The sequence below is a fragment of the Xyrauchen texanus genome, chromosome 11 (assembly GCF_025860055.1).
Source record: "Xyrauchen texanus isolate HMW12.3.18 chromosome 11, RBS_HiC_50CHRs, whole genome shotgun sequence".
In the NCBI taxonomy this organism is placed as follows: domain Eukaryota; kingdom Metazoa; phylum Chordata; class Actinopteri; order Cypriniformes; family Catostomidae; genus Xyrauchen; species Xyrauchen texanus.
In genome coordinates, this window is record NC_068286.1 from 24507249 (window position 1) to 24527760 (window position 20512).

At 47.7% G+C, this 20512-nt stretch overlaps 1 protein-coding gene across 1 annotated transcript in view; it reads left to right on the plus strand.

Annotated features, from left to right (window-relative positions):
- The window catches only part of LOC127651227 (regulating synaptic membrane exocytosis protein 1-like), a 225545-nt gene that overhangs the window by 134480 nt on the left and 70553 nt on the right, over positions 1–20512 (plus strand). The window lies entirely within an intron of this gene.

Genomic DNA, 20512 nt, shown 5'->3' on the forward strand with positions numbered 1-20512 from the left:
CACGGATGCTGACCTCAAAGAACGCCTGTCCAACCTGGGGTTGAGCGATTTGGACATTGACTCATGTCAAGCCAGCTTTTGGGCGAAGAAACGTCTTGTCGAACTGGTTCTAGAATATGAAGACATCTTCTCCAGACACTCACTTGATGTGGCGAGGCGAGAGAGTTTGTGCACAGCATTCACCTGACAGACGATCGCCCATTTCGCATGCCATATAGGAGAGTCCCTCCTGCACATTACCAACAGCTACGACGCATGCTCTCAGACATGGAGGAGAGGGGGATCATCCGCAAGTCCATCAGTGAGTATGCATCCCCTCTCGTCATGGTGTGGAAGAAAGATGGGGGGCTCAGAATCTGCACAGACTTCAGGTGGCTGAATGCACGGACTTTAAAAGATGCTCACCCGTTGCCTCATCAGGCCGACTGTCTAGCAGCATTGGGAGGTAATGCTGTTTTCAGTACAATGGATCTGACCTCGGGCTTCTATAATGTTCCGATGTGTGAAGACCACAAGAAGTATACAGCCTTCACGACACCTGTTGGTTTGTATGAGTACTTCAGGATGCCGCAAGGGCTTTGTAACAGCCCAGCATCGTTCATGCGTATGATGCTGAGCATCTTTGGTAGCCTTAACTTCACCAGCCTGCTCTGCTACTTAGACGACCTACTTGTCTTTGCGCCCACTGAAGAGGAAGCACTAAACAGGCTCCAAGTGGTCTTCGGTAAGCTCAGAGACAACAACCTCAAACTGAGCCCCAAGAAATGCCACCTTATGATGAGGTCAGTGAGGTTCCTTGGTCACGTCATTGACCAAAGTGGGGTTGCGGTGGATCCCAACAAAGTTGATGTCATCTGCAAGATGCCAGAAGAGGCTCTGATGGAGGAGGATGGTTGTACCCCATCTGTAAAGAGGCTGAAGTTATTTCTTGGTATGGTGTTCTTCTACCAGTCTTTCATTCCTGGCTGTTCAGCCATTGCCAAGCCGCTGTTTGCTTTGACGGCAGGCCAGAAGAGGAGAGGCCGGACTGGTCGGAGTGGTGGAGGTGCTTGGTATGTACAGGAAACTGACTGCAGCGGATTGGACTCCTGAATGCGAGAAGGCTTTCCGGAAGCTCAAGACAGATCTGCTCAACTGTGCTGTATTGGCCCATCCTGATTTCTCAAGACCATTCATCCTGTCCGTTGATGCATCCCTGGACGGGCTTGGGGCTGTGTTGTCACAATTGCCAGTAGGGGAGGACAAGGCTCGCCCCATTGCTTTTGCCAGTAAGACCCTCAGCAAGTCACAGCAAAGATATCCCGCTCATCGTCTTGAGTTTATGGCACTGAAGTGGAGTGTCTCTGAGAAGTTCAGTCACTGGCTGAAAGGGCATGACTTTACTGTGTGGACAGACAACAACCCGCTGACCCACATCATGACCAAGCCCAAGCTCGATGCATACTGAACAGAGGTGGGTAGCCAAACTGTCTTCATACAACTTCGACCTGAAATACATCCCAGGCCCAAAAATGTTGTAGCAGACGCACTCAGTCGGGATCCCTTTACCACTTCAGTTAGCAGGCGTTTGATCCAAGAGCCATATGGTAGCCTAGTGCAGGAGGCTGAAGGTGCGGAGGCTGCAGAGGTGCAACAGACATTCAGACTGGGCGTCCAACACCTCCAAGCAGTTCAACAGCACGAGCCACCACATTACAATGCAGGCTCCTACAGTGCAGCTGAAGTCAAAGCTGCTCTAGCCTCTCACAGCTCCTGGAGGAGTGGTGTGGAGAACAGGGCTCTTTGTCTTGGCCAATATGTCCAACAGCTGCAACCTGCAGGCCAGTGTACCCTGCCCTCACTTAGTCTGCGCGAATTGGAAGATAAGCAGCTTCAGGATCCCACGATATCTTCGGTACTCCCGTTTGTGGTCCGCAGACGTTGCCCATCCAGACGAGAAAGGCACAATATGGGCCCCAGTTCGTTGGCATTACTGAAACACTGGGAGAGGCTGGTCATCCGGAATGGTGTCTTGTACCGAGAAACGAAGGACCCTGTGAGTAGGATGAGAAGATTCCAGTTGCTACTACCAGCCAGTTTGAGGGGTGAGGCCTTGAAGGGAGTTCATGACTTGGCAGGACATCAAGGACAGGCGAGGACGCTCCATCTGGCAAGACAGCGTTTCTTCTGGCCCAGTATGGAGAGAGACACGAGAGAGCATGTGCGATGCTGTGAGAGGTGTGTACTTGCAAAATCTCCGGAGCCCTCAGCACGAGCACCCTTGGAAAGTATTAAAACTTTTGCTGCCATGGAATTGGTCTGCATCGATTTTTGGTCAGCAGAGGATAAGAACAAGAACTCTGTTGATGTGCTGGTGGCGACTGACCACTTTACTGAAAATGGCTTTTGCCTTTCCTTGCAGGAACCAGACTGCCAAGCAAGTGGCCAAAAAGTTATGGGATTGTGTCTTTTGTGTCTCACGGGTTCCCTGAGCGCATCCACTCTGACCAGGGCCCTAGTTTTGAGAGTGAGCTGGTGTCTGAGTTGCTGCAGCTGTCGGGGTGGCAAAGTCTCATACAACGGCATATCACCCAATGGGCAACGGGGGCACAGAGCTTTAACCACACACTGGGAAACATGATACGGAGTCTTCCTCTGAGAGCCAAGCGAGAATGGCCACAGCAAATCCAGACGCTGACATTTGCATACAACGCGACTGCTCACGAAACAACCGGCTATGCACCCTTCCACTTGATGTTTGGCCGCGTTCCAAGGCTCCCAGTTGATGTTGTCTTTCAGTCTGTTCTGCACGACCTCACTGTGACAGACTTCAGCAGCTACTCAAGGACTCTGCTATCTTACCTGTCTGAGGCAGCCAACATCAGCCCAGCAGCATGCCACTAAAGAGCAGGAACAGCAGGCTCATCAGTACAATAAAAAGGTCAGAGGGGTTTCCTTACATGTTGGAGCCCGAGTGCTGCTCGCGAACAAGAGAGAAAAAGGAAAAAAAAAGTTAGCCGACAAGTGGGAACCTGCAGTGTATAAGGTAGTGGAGCGGAACCCCAAGACTCACATTTACAAGATCAGCGATGCTTCTGGCCAAAGCAAGGTTGTGCACAGGAATCTTTTGCTTGACGTGAGCTTCCTTCCTATCCAAGACACCCTGGAGAATCGGTCTCTGGTCAGCTCGTTGGAAGTTGAAGGCTCAAGTGTCTGTGGAGATGCGGATAACCTGAGCAATCTGGAGCGAGAGTCTTCCTTGGCACGAACGTCCTCATGGGTTCTGTCAGATCCAGATCGAGCTGCTGAGGCTTCAGCAGCCGAAGAAACTTCTAATCCAGAACTTGAGGACCGAGTCTCACGCTTACGAAGACATGGCCAGTCCACCTGAAACGACTCTGTCTGACCTATACCCTGTTCAGTCAAATGAACTTGCTGACATTGATATGAGTCCGACTGACTCTACTTCTACTAAAGCCTGCTCACATGCTGACTCTACGGTGACTCAAACTGCTGTAGTTAATAACAGAGTTCAAGGCAGGGTTGTAACTAGAACTGGGAGGGTGGTTAGGTCTGTCAATAGGCTTATTGAGAGTATGGTTCATAGACCTGTTATATGGGGCATCTCTTTGCCTCAGGAAGTTTGATTTAGAATGCACATCGTTAAGTTTTTTGTTTTTTTCCATCCTTGAATGTGAAACCGTACTGTGGGGTTTTTCAAGCCAGGGGACCAGATGTTTAGGGGTGTAGGCTGCACCTTTATGTTCCTGAGAGGATGAGGGCCTGATCAACCTTCTTTTCTCTCTTGATCTGTTTTACTGGATAGTTTTTACTGAACTTTGGGATTAGATCTCATTGTTTTTTGGTCTGGGTACGAGTGTGTTTACATTAATGTATCTTTGGTGTTATTATGGAATTCAGGGGTGTTGTTATTTTGGTGGAATTCAGGGGGGGTGAATGTAGCAGGTTTATTTGTATACTTATGAATTCCACCAAAAGAAATATTTCTTTTTGTATTACTGGGAGTTTCGTTTTGGGTTCATTCTGCCTGCGCGTCGGGTTAGTGCAGTGCGTGCGTGTGACGTCATCAGACCGGGGACTTGCGTCGCGCAATTTTGACCTCAGTCGGAGCAATGCTGGATTTGACTGAGGTGAGTTCACGTCAGGTTTCTCCGATGATAAAACGGACATATAAGTTGTTATTATCACTTATTTGTTGACTTATCACCGTGTAAGAGTGTATATGATGATGAGTGAATCTTGTAGTAGTCTTAATGAACTACGAGCCGCAACATTGTATTTTATATGTTAAATGCAGTTCGGTAGCTGCTGTAGCATGTGGTGAGCTAGCTGTTCGGCAGGCCATTAACATTATATTGACGTGATGCTATTTTTTTTTAGATGTTAACCTGATGTCACGCAACACTCATTGTCATATTGTTTATGACCGCAGGTATGTTTTTTGTGTTTGTGCATATTTGTTTGAGATGACTCAATGACTATGTGTAGTTTATACAATGGAATTAATGTGTGACTAAGGGGAATTTACCTTGTGTTTTTCTATTAGGAATATCTGTGATATTTTCTTTGTATTTGTTTTGATTACAAATGTATGTAGTTTTTCTGTATGAAAAGAGGTTAAATGTGATTAATGTGAATAGTCGGAGCAATGCTGGATTTGACTGAGATGTTAACCTGATGTCACGCAACACTCATTGTCATATTGTTTATGACCGCAGATAATAAACTGCATTGTGACTGCCCGAGCCTCTGAGTCTACTTGAGAACAACCCAGAACACAACGCAGAAAGACAAGACGGGTTACAATTATCCATTGGCATCTTATACTGTGGAGGGAAAGTGCATGGTTACATTGAAAAGACACATTTGTTGCAGTTTACCATAATAGTGAGTAGCTTTATAACTGCATTTGTTCAAGACAACTCTTATGTAAAAACTTTGTTGCTTTATAACATTTGCATTATCAAAGTAGCACAGTTTGCAATATCAATCACCAACACGGTTTTCTACGAGAGTCAGTGACTTCTTTTTCTTGTTTTTTTTTAGGTAACCAATCATGGATTCAGCAGCCATCAGGGTAATCTTTGACCACAGGATAGAGAAGATAACACTGCCATCTGGAATACCAGAGTCCTTGGAGGAGTTACACTTAGCTGTCAAGCAGGCTTTAAATATTACAGATGATATCAGTCTTCAGTATATGGATTCAGATTTTGAGGATTTTTTTACTCTTCACTCTACAACTCAAATTCAACACAAATCCACCATAAAGGATGTGACCGTCGCACCAATAGTTCTTTCTTTGTTTACACCCAACGAAAGCTTTACTGACGGTGATATCTCAGAGCAATCCCTTGATACTACCACCTCCACCTGTACTACCATACATGACTTCTGTGACACAACGGACTCCTCTGCAAGCATGGTCATCCTGTCACCAAATAACAGCCCAGAAAGGAAGCCATGGCCAAAAGAATTCATCATTCCACAGTTCTCTGTTGAGACTGAAATGGTTCTTGAAAGAGCCAATGAATTTTACAGAAAAGATGGGACAGCGCTAACTACCCCAAATGTCAAGTCAGACATACTCGAAAAGCTGGCTCAGTCCATTTACACGTACACTGCATATCCATCCACCCTTCAGATTCTTTCCGTAGCTGAAGCACTTGTAAAGGCACACCCATGTCTGAAAGATCGAGGGAGTTTTTCAGGTCTTAATGCATGGCAGACAAGCATTAAATGCATAATGGCTAACTACCGAACAAAACTCAGAGGTTTTGGCATTCCTGAGGTCACATGCAATGCTCTAAAACACAAATAACCAGATGACAGAAAGTCTGCAAAGAATGTTAAAAAGCCAAGAAGAGCTGAAGTCAACTACCTCCCATCTTACCCAGCGGGTGAAGATGAGAAGACTTTGGAAAAAGAACGAGAAGAGCTGGTCTCAGAATTGAAGAAAAAGAACAATGAAAAGATGATAAAGGAAAAGATGAACAAAACATTTGCACATAGACGACATGAAATCATTAATCAATGTCCAAGTGTTTCAACTTTCTCAAGTGAGTTGCCAATCGTGTTTAGAGACATCATTCATCTGAAGTCCCTTATGTAAACATTTTCTTAAATAAATTTTTCTGTCATTCCATATTTCAGGTGACTGCAGAATTTCAGAGAATAACCACTGCGCAGCTGGAACCTAAATTTATGTCCTCATTGGATCTTCACACTCCCAAGCCGCTGACACTGTTTCATGCCAAAGGAGGAGCACTTGGAGAAAGACTGAAAACTGAGATGGAACTTCTGAAGGTAAAGATTATATTGAAGGATGCAAGCCATTTGGTTACAAGTTATTTTATGTAAGGGTGAGAGGAATAATTTATTCTTGTTTTTTGTTTTGTTCATGATCGGCAGATAGCACTTCCCCTTCAGTAAATTAAAGGGGTCATATTATGCCCCTTTATGAAGTCTTGATTTTGTTTTTGGGGTGTACTAGAAAATGCTTTCATGCTTGATTGTTCAAAAAACATTATTTTTCACATATTTTACATTATTACAGTACCCCTCTCCCCAGTCCGGCTCGAACGTGCCGATTAGTTCCCGTTTCGAAAAATATGAAAGGTGCTGTGATTGGTTAGTTGGCCCAGTGTGTTGGATTGGCACCACTTAGCGCATGTTCGGCAAATGTCATGTCTTCTCAGATGTAAATATTAAGGATAGCCTCAATTTCAAATCAATTCAAGTCTGATTCAGACTTAAGAAAATATGTTAACAAACAAGAGGATCGTGCAGAACTGATTTCATGCACTGACTTTGCAAGCGCAGATTTCACAGGATGTTTTTTTATTATTATTTTCTAAGACATTTTAGATAAGATGTTATACACCATTTACTCATGATATTTGTTGGAAAACTATGTAATACAAACAGTAATCGATCACAAAACCATGGTTCCCCTTCTGTCGCTCTCTCCACGTTGTGTCAGAGAAGCGACACTAGGGGTCTCTCTTGAGCGCCGATATTCACCTCTGAACTATGAAAAAAGGCCAATGAGAGTTGGCACCCAGTATTTGCATGTCCCGCCCCCGGACATACGGGTATTTAAGCGGCGCAAATACGGGAGTTCATTCAGAATTTCTTCGGAGCCGATGGTCGTGCATGCAGTCTGCTGTGAGTTACACACCAAGTTCCTGTTTAATCCTCTGACGCTCTGCATGCTGTTGGATCTGACGGCGCATAACAGCGGCTTTCTCATTTGTGCACGGCTGTGCATTCTTGCCCCTGGGCGCTTCGACAGCACAGACAACTCAAAAGAGTTATTCTAAAAGAGTGAATTTCGCTCTAAAAGAGCAAAACACAGCGGCGTTGAACATCCTTTTCAGGACGCGTCTTTTTAAAGACGATTTTCCGCCTCTGTGTAGTTTCTGGATGTGTTGATTCTCCCCACCTCTGACGGCCATAAAAACTGCCTTGCATTCCTGGGTTGCGATTACACGCAGCGTTTTTATGAATGGTCTATGTTTTCAGTATGAGAACATAGCCATGACAGCATTGCGGTCGTAGGCTTTTTCTTGTAGTGAGAAAAAGCCGTTTCAGCCACCCCCCCCGCGCCTCGCCTCCTTCCTACGGGATTGAGGCAGGCGCCGCGGGCGATGAAAACGATCTGGGGACAGTGACGGACTCCGTTTCGCCGGGTGAACCCCCTCGAAGCCTCCCCGGCACGCTTGCTTGTTTCCGTCCGAGCTCGGGATGAGCATTCTCTCCAATGGGTTATGTTTTTAGTGTGAGAACATAACCGCGGCAGCGTTGCGATCTCTGCTTTCTCTTGTAGTGAGAGAGAGCCATTTCAGCCGCCCCCCTCGCCTCCTTCCTACGGGATTGAGGCAGGCGCTGCGGGCGATGTAGAACGATCTGGGGAGAATAACGGGATGCTTTCGCCGGGTAAATCCCCTCGAAAACCTCCTGCCTCCCCGGCACGCTTGCCAGCTTCCCCCTTTAGTGCGGGATTAGTGCGGTCCGCTTAACAGCCTACCGTCCGGTCCCTCGTGCTCCCCGGCATTGGATGATGACGTCATCGCTGCATCGGAGAGCGTAACAGCAGCGTCGGATGCGGATAACTCGCCTGGGCCGCCACCTTCGGGTCTCCGCCCATTCTGAGCCTGATGCAAGAAGGTCAGCTATGCTTCCCCGGGCTTAATTGGTTCCACAAGCATGTGCGCCCCCACCCCCCCTCGGATTCCTTCCCGGACGTGCATGACGAGCTGAGCAAGCCCAGCTTCCTCGCTCCTTCGCTCTCGCTACCCTCGGTGGTAGAACGGTCCCAGACCGCTCCACCCTGCACGCCATGGCCCCCTCCTGCAAGTCCACCGGGCCAGGACAGGGCACTTCAAAATCTGAAGTGTCCCCGCCTTCAGCCCCACGACTGTTCCCCGGCCGGCCGGTTCAGATGAGTCCAGAGGACGCCAACATCAGACCACCTCCTCAGTCATGAACCCGCCCCCTGCCGGATGTGCGGAGCAAGGTAAGTGCTTTGAGTTTATTCTCAGCACCAGAGCCTCGGGACGCCACGTTGCCTCCCGACGCCACGTTACCTGTTCCGCACCGCTGCGAAGCCCCGCCGGGTACGTCCAAAAAACTCTTCCCCTTGGTGCCCCTAGCACGGAGTTTAGAGGCATGGCTTTCACTGTCCAACCCGTCACGCTGGCTGCACCGGACCATTCGACTCTGTTACGCAATTCAGTTTGCCAGGTCTCCGCCCCCCTTCGTGGGCGTACATTTTTCCGCAGTACACGGCCAACATGCCCATTCCCTGCGCGTTTTCAATCGGACCTTGTCCAAACTCCCGTTCAAAATGCTCACCCAGAAACAAATTCTATCTGGCGTCTGGCATCTAGATAGGTTCGCAGCGGTAGACCTGAAGGACGTGTACTTCCACGTCTCAATTTGCCCTCGACATCGACCCTTCCTACGGTTCATGTTCGACGGCCTGGCGTATCAGTACAAATTCCTCCCCTTCAGCCTGTCTCTGTCCCCTCGCATCTTCATGAAAGTCGCAGAGGCAGCTCTTGACCCGCTCCGAGAAGCCGGCATACGCATACTCAATTACCTCGACGACTGGCTCATACTGGCCCACTCCCGAGAGTTACTATGCGCACACAGAGACCAGGTGCTCAGCCGCCTCAGCCGTTTGGGGCTTCAGGTCAACTGGGAAAAGAGCAAGCTCTCCCCGGTCCAGAGCATCTCTTTTCTCGGTCTGGAGTTAGACTCAGTCTCAATGACAGCATGTCTCCAACGAGCGTGCTCAGTCTGTGCTGAAATGCCTCGCTTCCTTCAAGCCAGGCGCCGTGGTCCTGCTAAAACGTTTCCAACAGCTCCTGGGGCATATGGCATCCTCCGCGGCGGCCGCGCCGCTGGGGTTGATGCATATGAGACCACTTCAGCACTGGCTCCGGACTCGAGTCCCGAGACGAGCATGGCGCCGCGGCATGCACAACGTAAAAGTTACCTCTGCCTGCCACCAAACCTTCAAACCCTGGACAGACCTCTGCTTTCTAAGGGCAGGAGTACCCTTGCAGCAGGTTCCCGACGCGTTCTGGTCACAACCGACGCCTCCAAATTGGGTTGGGGCGCCGTATGCAACGGGCACGCAGCCGCAGGCCGGTGGAACCGAGGCCCGCTGCGCTGGCACATCAACTACCTAGAGCTGCTGGCTGTTTTTCTGGCCCTGCAGAAGTTTCTCCCGTTAATTCGGAACAAACACGTCCTAGTCACGACAGACAGCACCACGGTCGTAGCCTACATAAACCGCCAAGGCGGAGTACGCTCCCTCCACATGTCACAGCTCGCCCGTCGTCTCCTCCTATGGAGTCAGCAGCGACTCAAGTCACTGCGCGCCACTCACATCCCCGGCAACCTCAATGTGATAGCGGACGCGCTGTCAAGACAAAGCTTGCCTGGCGGAGAGTGGAGGCTCCACCCCCAGTCGGTCCAGCTGATTTGGGACCAGTTCGGCAAGGCTCAGGTAGACCTGTTTGCCTCCCAAGAAACCTCCCACTGCCCGCTCTGGTATGCCCGGACAGAGGCTCCCCTTGGGGCAGACGCGTTGGCACACAGCTGAACTGTGGGGCTGCGCAAGTACGCATTTTCCCCAGTGAGCCTTCTTGCACAGGTGCTATGCAAGGTCAGGGAGGACGAGGAGCAAGTCATTCTTGTAGCCCCTTACTGGCCCACCCGGACTTGTTTTTCGGACCTCACGCTCCTCACGACAGCCCCTCCCTGGCGAATTCCCCTGAGGAAGGACCTTCTTTCTCAGGGACGGGGCACGCTCTGGCACCTGCACCCAGACCTCTGGAACTTCCACGTCTGGCCCTTGGACGGGATGCGGAAGATCTAGCCGGCCTACCATCGACCATCTTAGATACAATAAATCAAGCCAGAGCCCCCTCTACCAGGCATCTTTACGCTCTAAAGTGGCATCTGTTTGCGGACTGGTGTTCTTCCCGGGCCGAAGACCCGCAGAAGTGCACAGTTAGGTCAGTGCTCGTGTTTCTTCAGGAGAGGCTGGAGAGGAGGCTGTCCCCCTCCACCCTCAAGGTGTATGTCGCCACTATCGCAGCCCACCATGACACAGTAGATGGCAAGTCTCTTGGTAAGCACGACTTAATCGTCAGGTTCCTAAAAGGTGCCTGGAGGATAACTCCCTCCCGGCCTAACCTGTTCCCCTCCTGGGATCTCTCGGTCGTCCTTACGGGACTCCAGAGACCCCCCTTCGAGCCGCTTGACTCAGTTGGACTCAGGGCCCTCTCTCTCAAGACCGCCCTGCTGATCGCGCTCGCTTCCTTAAAGAGCCTTTCCATTTAAACGCCTCCTAAGAAACAAGATGATACTTTCATATAGATAGGTTTTGGGTAATTAATATCTATGACTTTGTTGTTTCAAGTGTTTGTAAGAGAATTGAGCACTGTTTGACTGTTGTAAAAATTGAGAGGGATAGGGGTCAATAAGCCTTGAGCTTCAGCCTATACCCTTTGGTTTAATCAAAAGTTATGTATATGATGAGTTGAATATTTGTTATTGTATATTTGTTAATGATAAACCAAATAAAATGAAATGAAATGAAAGAGGGTTGGGGACCTGCATGCGTTCTCTGTTAGCGACGCTTGCCTGGAGTTCGGTCCGGCAGACACTTTCGTGATCCTAAGGCCGCGACTGCGCTAAGTGCCCAAGGTTCCTACCACACCCTTCAGGGTTCAGGTAGTGAACCTGCAAGCGCTGCCCCGGGAGGAGGCAGACACAGCCCTTTCACTGCTGTGTCCAGTACGCGCTTTGCGTATTTATCTGGACCGCACACAGAGCACCAGACGCTCTGAGCAGCTCTTCGTCTGCTTTGGGGGACAGCAGAAAGGGGACGCTGTCTCCAAGCAGAGACTCGCCCACTGGGTTGTCGACGCCATTTCCCTGGCTTATCACACCCAGGCCGTGCCCCCCCTTGCTGGTCCGAGCCCACTCCACCAGGAGTGTTGCGTCCTCATGGGCACTGGCTAGGGGCACTGCCCTAGCAGACATTTGTAGAGTAGCGGGCTGGGCCACACCTAACATTTTTGCGAGATTCTACAATTTCCGAGTTGAGTCAGTATCGTCCCGTGTTTTCTCAGGTACCGAGCCCGTACAACTCGGTAGCACGCCCACGATCTGACCAGGTGAATCGCTTGCACCTAGCGCCCTTCCCCCTAACCAGGGGAAACAGTGCGCATTCATTCCCAGGAGATCTCAGGTTTGGGACACTGGTTGATTCCTCCCTAGCCCTCGTGGGTCGCAGTTCAGCGGAGGAACTCGCCGACCCAAGCCACTACGGGTACCGCAAGCTACCCTGTACTGGTATAGGTGCTCCGCAGGTATGGCGAGCGGACTCCCGTGTTTCCCTTAAGCAGTCACGGCTGCCTCGGTTGCCGTGCTGTATGTTCCCCCCTCTATGAGGCTGGATCCACCACCGCACCAACTTTTCCACATAGGCCCTAAGTCAGGCCTCTGATGGTTTTGCCACTTAAACTTGCTTCCCCTCTCGGGTAGACGTGGCCTCCGCAGGGTCTTCTCCGCCCCGAATAAGGGCTAAGACCCCCTTCCCTCAATGCGTGTAAGGGCCCCGGCCTTAGTTGCTCTATGTGAGAAACATAGAGAGAAAAGAGGCCAGGCTTGGCCCATTCCCAGGTTGGCGGCCAGCACCTTGTTCCCCCCTCCAGGGTAACGATAAGGAATCCTGATGGCTTAAATGGGGCATTGGGGAAGGGTACGTGCAGCCTGATACAGTTGGTCGTCCTGCACGTAAGAATACCTGCTCGCTCCTGTATCAGCAGTTCACGTACATGGCTCAGCGCATGGCACTTTTATAAGTGGACCCCTAGTGTCACTTCTCTGACACAATGTGGAGAGAGCGACAGAAGGGGAACGTCTAGGTTACGTATGTAACCCCCGTTCCCCGATGGAGGGAACGAGACTTTGTGTCTCCCCTGCCACGTCGCTGAGCCGAGCCACTGTTGTGGCCAGACCATTTCCGGCTCCTCCGGGACATGCAAATGCTGGGTGCCAACTCTCATTGGCCTTTTTTCATAGTTCAGAGGTGAATATCGGCGCTCGAGAGACCCCTAGTGTCGCTTCTCTGACACAACGTCTCGTTCCCTCCATCGGGGAATGGGGGTTACATACGTAACCTAGACGTTAATTTTCCTAAGGGGTGGTGAACCATCTTACAAAAGCAAGACCTTACAAAAGCTACAGTAAACACTACATCAACACAAATATTGGCTAACAGGCGACCAAACTGTTAATAGAAAACCCAGCTACAAATAATAAGACATACTTACAAGTTGTGATCCACAAACAACAGATTGTCTCGACAAAGTGGGAACTGCTCCATTTCAGAAGCTTTTTTGCGTAGCCTGCATTGTACTCTCATAGGTTCTGGAAGCTGTTCTCCGTAAAATGTGCAGCACACAGATAAACGTTGGGGTTATAATGTTCAGGAGCAGTTAAATTAATTAATAAAATAAATTTTAACCACTCATAAGTTCGTCAGGCTTAGGAAGTTCTAACAAGTGAGTTTTGGAAACTGGGTGGGATTATTTAAATGAGTAATATTATGACTTAATAAGATCCGGAAAAAACACATTGTTCAAACAAGTCGTAGTTCAAGTGGATTCTTTAGAGAAAATATTTCCCTTTGTAGTGGACTTTGTAATGTTGCTGTTTGAGCATAAAAAAGATCAGACTAACTGAAGTTGAAAAAGTGAAAAAGCATAGTAGGACCCCTTTAAATTGTAAACATGACAGGTACTCGCACTCAAGCTGACAAATATGTGAGAACAATTAAGTGAGCTGTGTTGTTGCCTTAAGTTAATTTCATGAACTTTCACAGAAAACATTCAAGAAGTCGTCATGTTTATTTATATAGCACTTTATACAATACAGTTAGCTTCAAAGCAATTTTACAGTAATAAACAAGAATTAATACATTTTAAATGATAATAACAACTTCAATTTCAACTGTGAATCAGCTGTACTGAAGATGATACAGTGCCATTTAAGTTATTCTGCAACCTCTGTTTAGTAGTGTCAAGCACAGGTTAGTTGATAAAATGTACTAAATATTAACTTTTTAAGCACATCTGATCAAGCCAAAGGACAAGCCAACAAAACATTAAGGAGACAAAAAACCTTGTGAGAAACCAGGCTTGGATAGTCCTCTTGCTCACCTATTGACATTACTTGCACCACTAAATTAAAGAAACCTCTACAAGGAGGAGATATCATTTAATTCATTTTTTATTTCTTTTAGGATGAGCAGTGTTCTGTTGATATGACAAGAGAGGCGGTCATCCGCTGCATGATAGAATTTCTTGGGGAACATTCAGGAGATCTCATCAAAGAATTCAACGTATGCCATCTTAATTTCAATATACCAGATGTGTGAATTTAAATCAAAATTAATGTTGGTTACTTCCCCAAGAGTCCATAATAGTCCATAATATTGTTGATTGGACTTAATTTGTTTGATCAGTGTTTTAAGATACAGATAGAATTTCAGATTTTCTCTTTTGATCAGTATTTCTTAGGTTTTGAGTCTCACTGTTGTTTAATGTTGCAGGACAATGAAGAACAAACAGGAATTGTACGGCTTGTGATGGCAGTAATTGTGACCAGGACAGGAGCTTCAAGTGACAGTCCAAAGGACACTGGAATCGTTATCGAGGGTGTGAAAGTTCTTACAGGCCTTGAAGGTGTTCCCAGGGCTTGCTGTGTCCTCTTTGGTTTGACCTATGCACTGAATCTCCATTATCCCAGGCATCTAAAATATACCTTTGAGGTATTTCAGAAACTTCTCTTGGAGCTGGATGCTTCAAAGCTGTCAAACAGAGTCCAGTCACTCAGGTCTAAACTGCTGTCTTAAAATAAGATTGTTTGTAGTATAATCTGTTTTGTGGTTCCATGTTGCCAAACAAAGACCTCACATTTGAGCAATTATTTGAACATTTTGTTCCTAGAAAGAGACACCGAAAAATTTGTTCTGCTAACTTCAACTGTTCTCATCCAGTGTGAATTGACACCTTGGCCTAAGAGGGTGAAAAATACATAAACAACAGTTCTGTTGATCAATATTAGTGATGTTCACTCAGAGACTCCTTTCTTTGTCACATTTACTATTTCAGTGTCCAACTGACTGTTACTTGTAGAGTTGTCGAGAGGGTAAAAGTTCTTAAAGGCCTTGACTGTGTTCACAGGGCTTGCTGTGTCCTCTTTGGTTTGACCTACTGAATGCACTGAATCTTCATTATCCGGGCCTCCAAATTATATCTTGGAGCTTGATGCTTCAAAGCTGTCAAAGAGTCTACACTGCTGTTTTAAAATGAAAACTTGCACTTTTCTCATCCTGTGTGAATTGATGTGCCTTAAAAGGTCATTGCAAAAAAGATGCAGTTCTGTTGATGGAGTAGTGAATGTTCACTCTGAGAATACTAATAGATCCTATTTTTGTCACTTGTTGGCAATAATAAAGAAGTTTGTAATTCATCTTTGACGTCTATGTCTGTTTCATACCTGAAATCAGATTTAATTAAATTATTTTAATTAATCCACTCATTAAAAATAATAATACCAACTTATTTTGTGTTAAAATCAAAACAATTCCATTAAGTAGTCTTTATTAGCAAAGTATTTTTTTTGACTAAGGAAACCAATAATTTTTTTTTAAATTGTACTTAATTTGTTTGTGTGCTATTTGCAGTTACTCATTTTTAATGGTTTATTTGTAAGGAGATAATTTGATTAATTCTAACTCCATTCTTAAGTGTTGTTGAATTTAATTAATAACATTGCTTGTAATCTGTTGCCACAATATTATTGAGTAGATCTAGTGTATTATTTTTTACAGTGCACTTATGTGTTTACATGACCACATTAAGCCACATTCTCCAAGAGAAACCGAGGTGTGTTAAACCGCTTTCTCTAAATCCCTTAATTGGTTTAAGGAAATCATTAATAATCAGTTTAAGTGCATGTAAATTTGGTCATTGTCATATCAAAAATAAACCAGTAATTACACTCATTCAAGCCTCATAAGCCTTAATGGCACATAACACAGTAAAAAAAAAAAAAGAATTGTTGATTTTGAGACATGATAAATAAATGACTTGAGGTTCAATAAGTTATTACCGTAATTTCCGGACTATTGAGCGCACCTGAATATAAGCCGCACCCACTGATTTTTAAATAAAATATTATTTTGAACATAAATAAGCCGCACCTGTCTATAAGCCGCAGGTGCCTACCGGTACATTGAAACAAATGAACTTTACTCAGGCTTTAACGAAACACGGCTTGAAACAAAAATAAATAGGCTTTAACGAAACACGGTGTGGCAGCGGGGGCGTGGTCAAGCGCCCGTCCGGGAGAGAAAAGCTGTAAGGGCGCTTACACCTGCGCTGAATTATGTCTAACACCGGTGTCTAATTTCAAGTGCCCTGCTTCACGTGTCCTTCTTGGGAAAACTGTCACACGGGCACCAGTGTGACAGTTTTCAGCAGGGCACTTGACGTTCCAGGTAAGGCTTTTAATGGCCACAGCAATGTTTACAATCAATTTTATAAAGTTTCTCAATTCTTCTATGTGCCAACACTAGACTGACGTGTGTCACTCTCTCAGCTCTGTGGCTGCTGCATTTTATGCCGCTCTCCCCATGCTTACTGAAATTAGACACCGGTGTTAGACATAATTTAGCTCAGGTGTAAGCACCCTTACCGCTTTTCTCTCCCGGACGGGCGCTTGACCACGCCCCCGCTGCCACACACGGCTTGTAATAAAACATTTGCAGTAAACAGTAGCCTACCAAGAAAGTCATTGGTCACTATCTTTCTCGTCCTGTGCACTGAAACCACTGAAGTCATCTCCTTCGGTGTCGGAGTTAAATAGCCTCAGATTTAGTTGTCTTTTTGCACTGAGTCAATTCCTCACGCTGCTGTTTCCAACGTCTTATCATCGACTCATTAAGACCAAGCTCCCGTGCAGCAGCCAGATCAATCGCCTTCAACTTGAAAGCTGCATCATATGCATTTCTCCATGTCTTTGCCATGGTGAGGGTGACAAAATTACTACCGTAATCAGAATGATGGGAAGTTTGAGCGCACTCTATTTAATCTAAACAGTAAACAAAAAAGTTGTTTTGACCTTAACCCGCTCGGCAATTTCATTGGTCTAATGAAAGCTTCACGCCAAAAAACTGAGCACGCCACAGAATGTTTTTTTTATATTTTTTTTATAAAATTTGAAAGCGGGGAAAAATCCATATATTAGCCGCGTCATTGTATAAGCCGCGAGGTTCAAAGCGTGGGAAAAAAGTTGCGGCTTATAGTCCGGAAATTACGGTAATTAAAAAAATAATGAGTCATTTTAGTGTAATTTGTTCAAGTAGCAGTCTAAACTGTTTATAGCTTATGTTCGCGCTGGTGATTTAGTTGCGGTTTTTCAGTGCCACTTAATGGTAACACAGGAAACACTGTCAGAGTATTTGTACTGTATACCATCCACATCAGCAAAAGTTATGAACATCATTCAGTTCCGGTATTTTTAATTAAATCGAACTGATTCTGAATATGAACTGGTTCTCGGTTCTCAACACTACTGAGAAAGTCAAGGTTACTGTTGTAACCTCCATTCCGCGAAGGAAGGAATGAGATGTTGTGTCGATTGTAGTGATACAAGGGGTCTCTACTGAGACCCTTGCATACCTCTGAACTTGAACTTGAGAAAAGGCCAATGTCAAGTTGGCAGACAGAATTTGCATGCCCCGCCCCGGATATACGGGTATAAAGGGAGTGGGCAAATGCCAGACAGGTTTTCACTGAGGAGTCGAGAATACGGTTACAGCGCATTACAGTGGTAGGGATAGTGACGTGTGAAGGGGAACACAATGTCTTGTTCCTTCCATCTGGGAATGGAGGTTACAACAATAACCATGATATTCCCCTTCTATCACTCACTCGATGTTGTGTCGATTGTAGTGACACGAGGGGTCCCACTTAAAAACGGCATGCACTACCCCGTGTTACGTAGCTGCCGATCCAGGTGAAAGCAGGCTGTTGCATGCTAGAAGCAGCTGGGTTGGCTGCACGTAACCCTCCCCAATGCCCCCAATAAATGGTGTCATATACCGCTCTTAGGTTCCCCGTACCCATACGGAAACAGGTGACATGACTTGCATGGGATCCAGCCAACCAGCCGCGCAGGGGCTATCTTAATGCTATAGATTTGTCGGGGAAGGCGTCCTTTCCTGTTCCTATTCTTTCAGGGGGAAAAGGACCTGCAGAGACTACAACCTGCCCAAACTGGGGGGAGTTAACTTGTGGTTAATACACACAGGGGTTGTCAAGCCACCCGTGGTCATGGTGCAGTGGTAGATCCTGCCTGACAAGAGAGGAGTTGCTACATCACGGCGACCGAGGGACAGTGAGGACTGCCCCAGGGAGACACGGGACCAGCCAGTACCGCAGAAATACGTCACAGGGAGTTGCCTGAAGCGGGAACTATGCCTGTAGAGCCCAAGCCCAACTTGGAGCACTCGACTCGTGGTAGGTTTGGCTGTGAATTCCTTGGCGATTTATGTACGCTACCGTGGCTGTGCTTTCTGAACGGATCAAGATGTGCTTGCCCTGAATCAGCAGGAGAAACCTCCGCAGGGCAAGGAGTACAGCCAACAACTCAAGGTAGTTGATGTGCCAATGCAGGCGGGGCACCGTCCAGGAGCCAGCAGCTGCGTGCCCGTAGCACACGGCGCCCCAACCCAGTTGAGAGTCATCTGTGGTGACCACGACGTGTCTGGACACCTGTTATAGGGGGAATCCTGTCCGCATAAAACAGAGGTCTGTCCAAACACACAGTATGAGCCGCGGTGCCATGCCCATCTCGGGTCTCAAGTCTGAAGCCAGTGCTGGAATGGTCTCATATGCATCAACCCGAGCAGTGAAACCGTGACCGAGGATGCCATATGCCCCAGGAGCCTCTAGAACTGTTTGAGAGGAACCGCTGTGCCTGGCTTGAAGTGAGCCAGGCATGTAAGCACTGACTGCACGTGCTTAGTTGTGAGGCGTGATGACATTGAGACTGAGTCTAACTCCAAACTGAGAAAAGAGATGCTCCGAACCGCAGAGAGCTTGCTTCTTTCTCAGTTGACCTGAAGCCCTAAGCGGCTGAGGTGCGCGAGCACCTGGTCCCAGTGGGCGCATAGTAACTCTTGAGAGTGTGCTAGGATGAGCCTGTCATCGAGGTAGTGGAGTATGCGGATGCCCACTTCCCGTAGCGGGACAAGGGCTGCCTCTGCGACCTTGGTGAAGACGCGAGGCGACAGGGACAGGCCGAAGGGGAGTACCTTGTACTGATACACCTGCCGTCGAATGCGAACCATAAGAAGGGTCTGTGTCGAGGCAGAATGGAGACGTGGAAGTACGCGTCCTTCAGGTCTACCGCCGCGAACCAATCTTGACGCCGAACGCAGGTTAGAATTTACCTCGGCGTGAGCATTCTGAATGGGAGTCTGTGTAAGTCCGGTTGAGAACTCGCAAGCCAAAGATTGGCCCACCACTTTTTTTGGGTTTGATGAAGTAAGGGCTGTTGAAACCCTTCTTCATCTCGGATTGAGGGACAGGCTCTATCGCGTCCCTGAGTAGCAGAGTGTAAATCTCTGCTCGTAAGGTGCTGGTATTTTGCCGCACATTGATGTGGAGCGAATTCCGCTGCAACGAGGCGGGAGCCTGGTGAATTGAATCGCGTAGCCGAGTCGGATGGTCCTGGCCAGCGATCGCGATGAGCTGGAAAGTGCAAGCCATGCGTCTAAGCTCCGTGCGAGGGGCACTAACAGGACAATCGTTTGGACGTACCGGGTGGGGTCTTGCAGCAGGGGGGAGCAGGTAATAGTGCGTTGGGAGGCAAAGGCGGACGGAGTGGTCTTGCTACCAGCTCCGGAGAAAACATCTGGCTTCCTGGGTGCACCGCCTCAGGAACGCTTAGGTGAGAGCGGACCCGAAGGTGGCAGCCCAGGCGAGTCATCAGCACCAGACCCCGATGTGATGCTCTCCGATGCAGCGGCGAAATTGCCATCCAATTCCGGGGGCTCGAAGGCCGGCTGGCCACGAAGCGAGTCGCACTCATCCCGAGCTCGTACGGAAGCAAGCAAGCATGCCGGGGGGCTGGTGGTTCGTGGGGTTTTACCCGGCAAAGCCGAGCCATCGTCATCCCCAAATTGCCTTCAACGCCAGCCGGGTCGTCCTCAATCCCATGGGAAGAAGGAGCAATGCGGGGGGCGGCTGAAGTGGCTTTCTCTCGTGAAAAAAGAACCCAGGAACTACACAGCAGCAGAAGGGCATCTTAAAAAAGACGTATCCTGAAAAGGACGTTCAACGCTCGCTTGTGTATGTTGCGCTTTTACCAGAATCAAACTCTTTTAGAGGAAAATAAACTCTTTCAGAGAAGTCAACTCTTTTATAAGGGAAGCGCTGTCGAAGTGCACAGGGGCAGAGTCTGCACGGCGTGCAGAGAGGAGAAAGCCACTGGAATGCGCCATCAGATCCAACAGCAAACTCTCTTGCAGAGGTAGGTGAAGCAGTCATGTGTCACACAGCTCGCCGATCACACAACCGTTCGGCTCTGATGAAAATCTCTGTCTGGCATTCACTCGCCCGCTCCCTTTATACATGTATTTCAGGGGCGGGGCATGCGAATTCTGTCTTCCAACTTGACATTGGCCTTTTCTTAAGTTTAAGTTCATAGGTACGCATGGCTCTCAGAAGAGACCCCTTGAGTCACTACAATCGACACAACGTCGAGTGAGTGACAGAAGAGGAAGTACATTTTATAAGCATTGTGTTCAGTTAAAGGAATAGTTCACCCAAAAATTCTCTCATCAATTATTCACCCTTATGCTATCCCAGATATATATGACTTCCTTTCATCTGCTGAACTCAAATGAAGATTT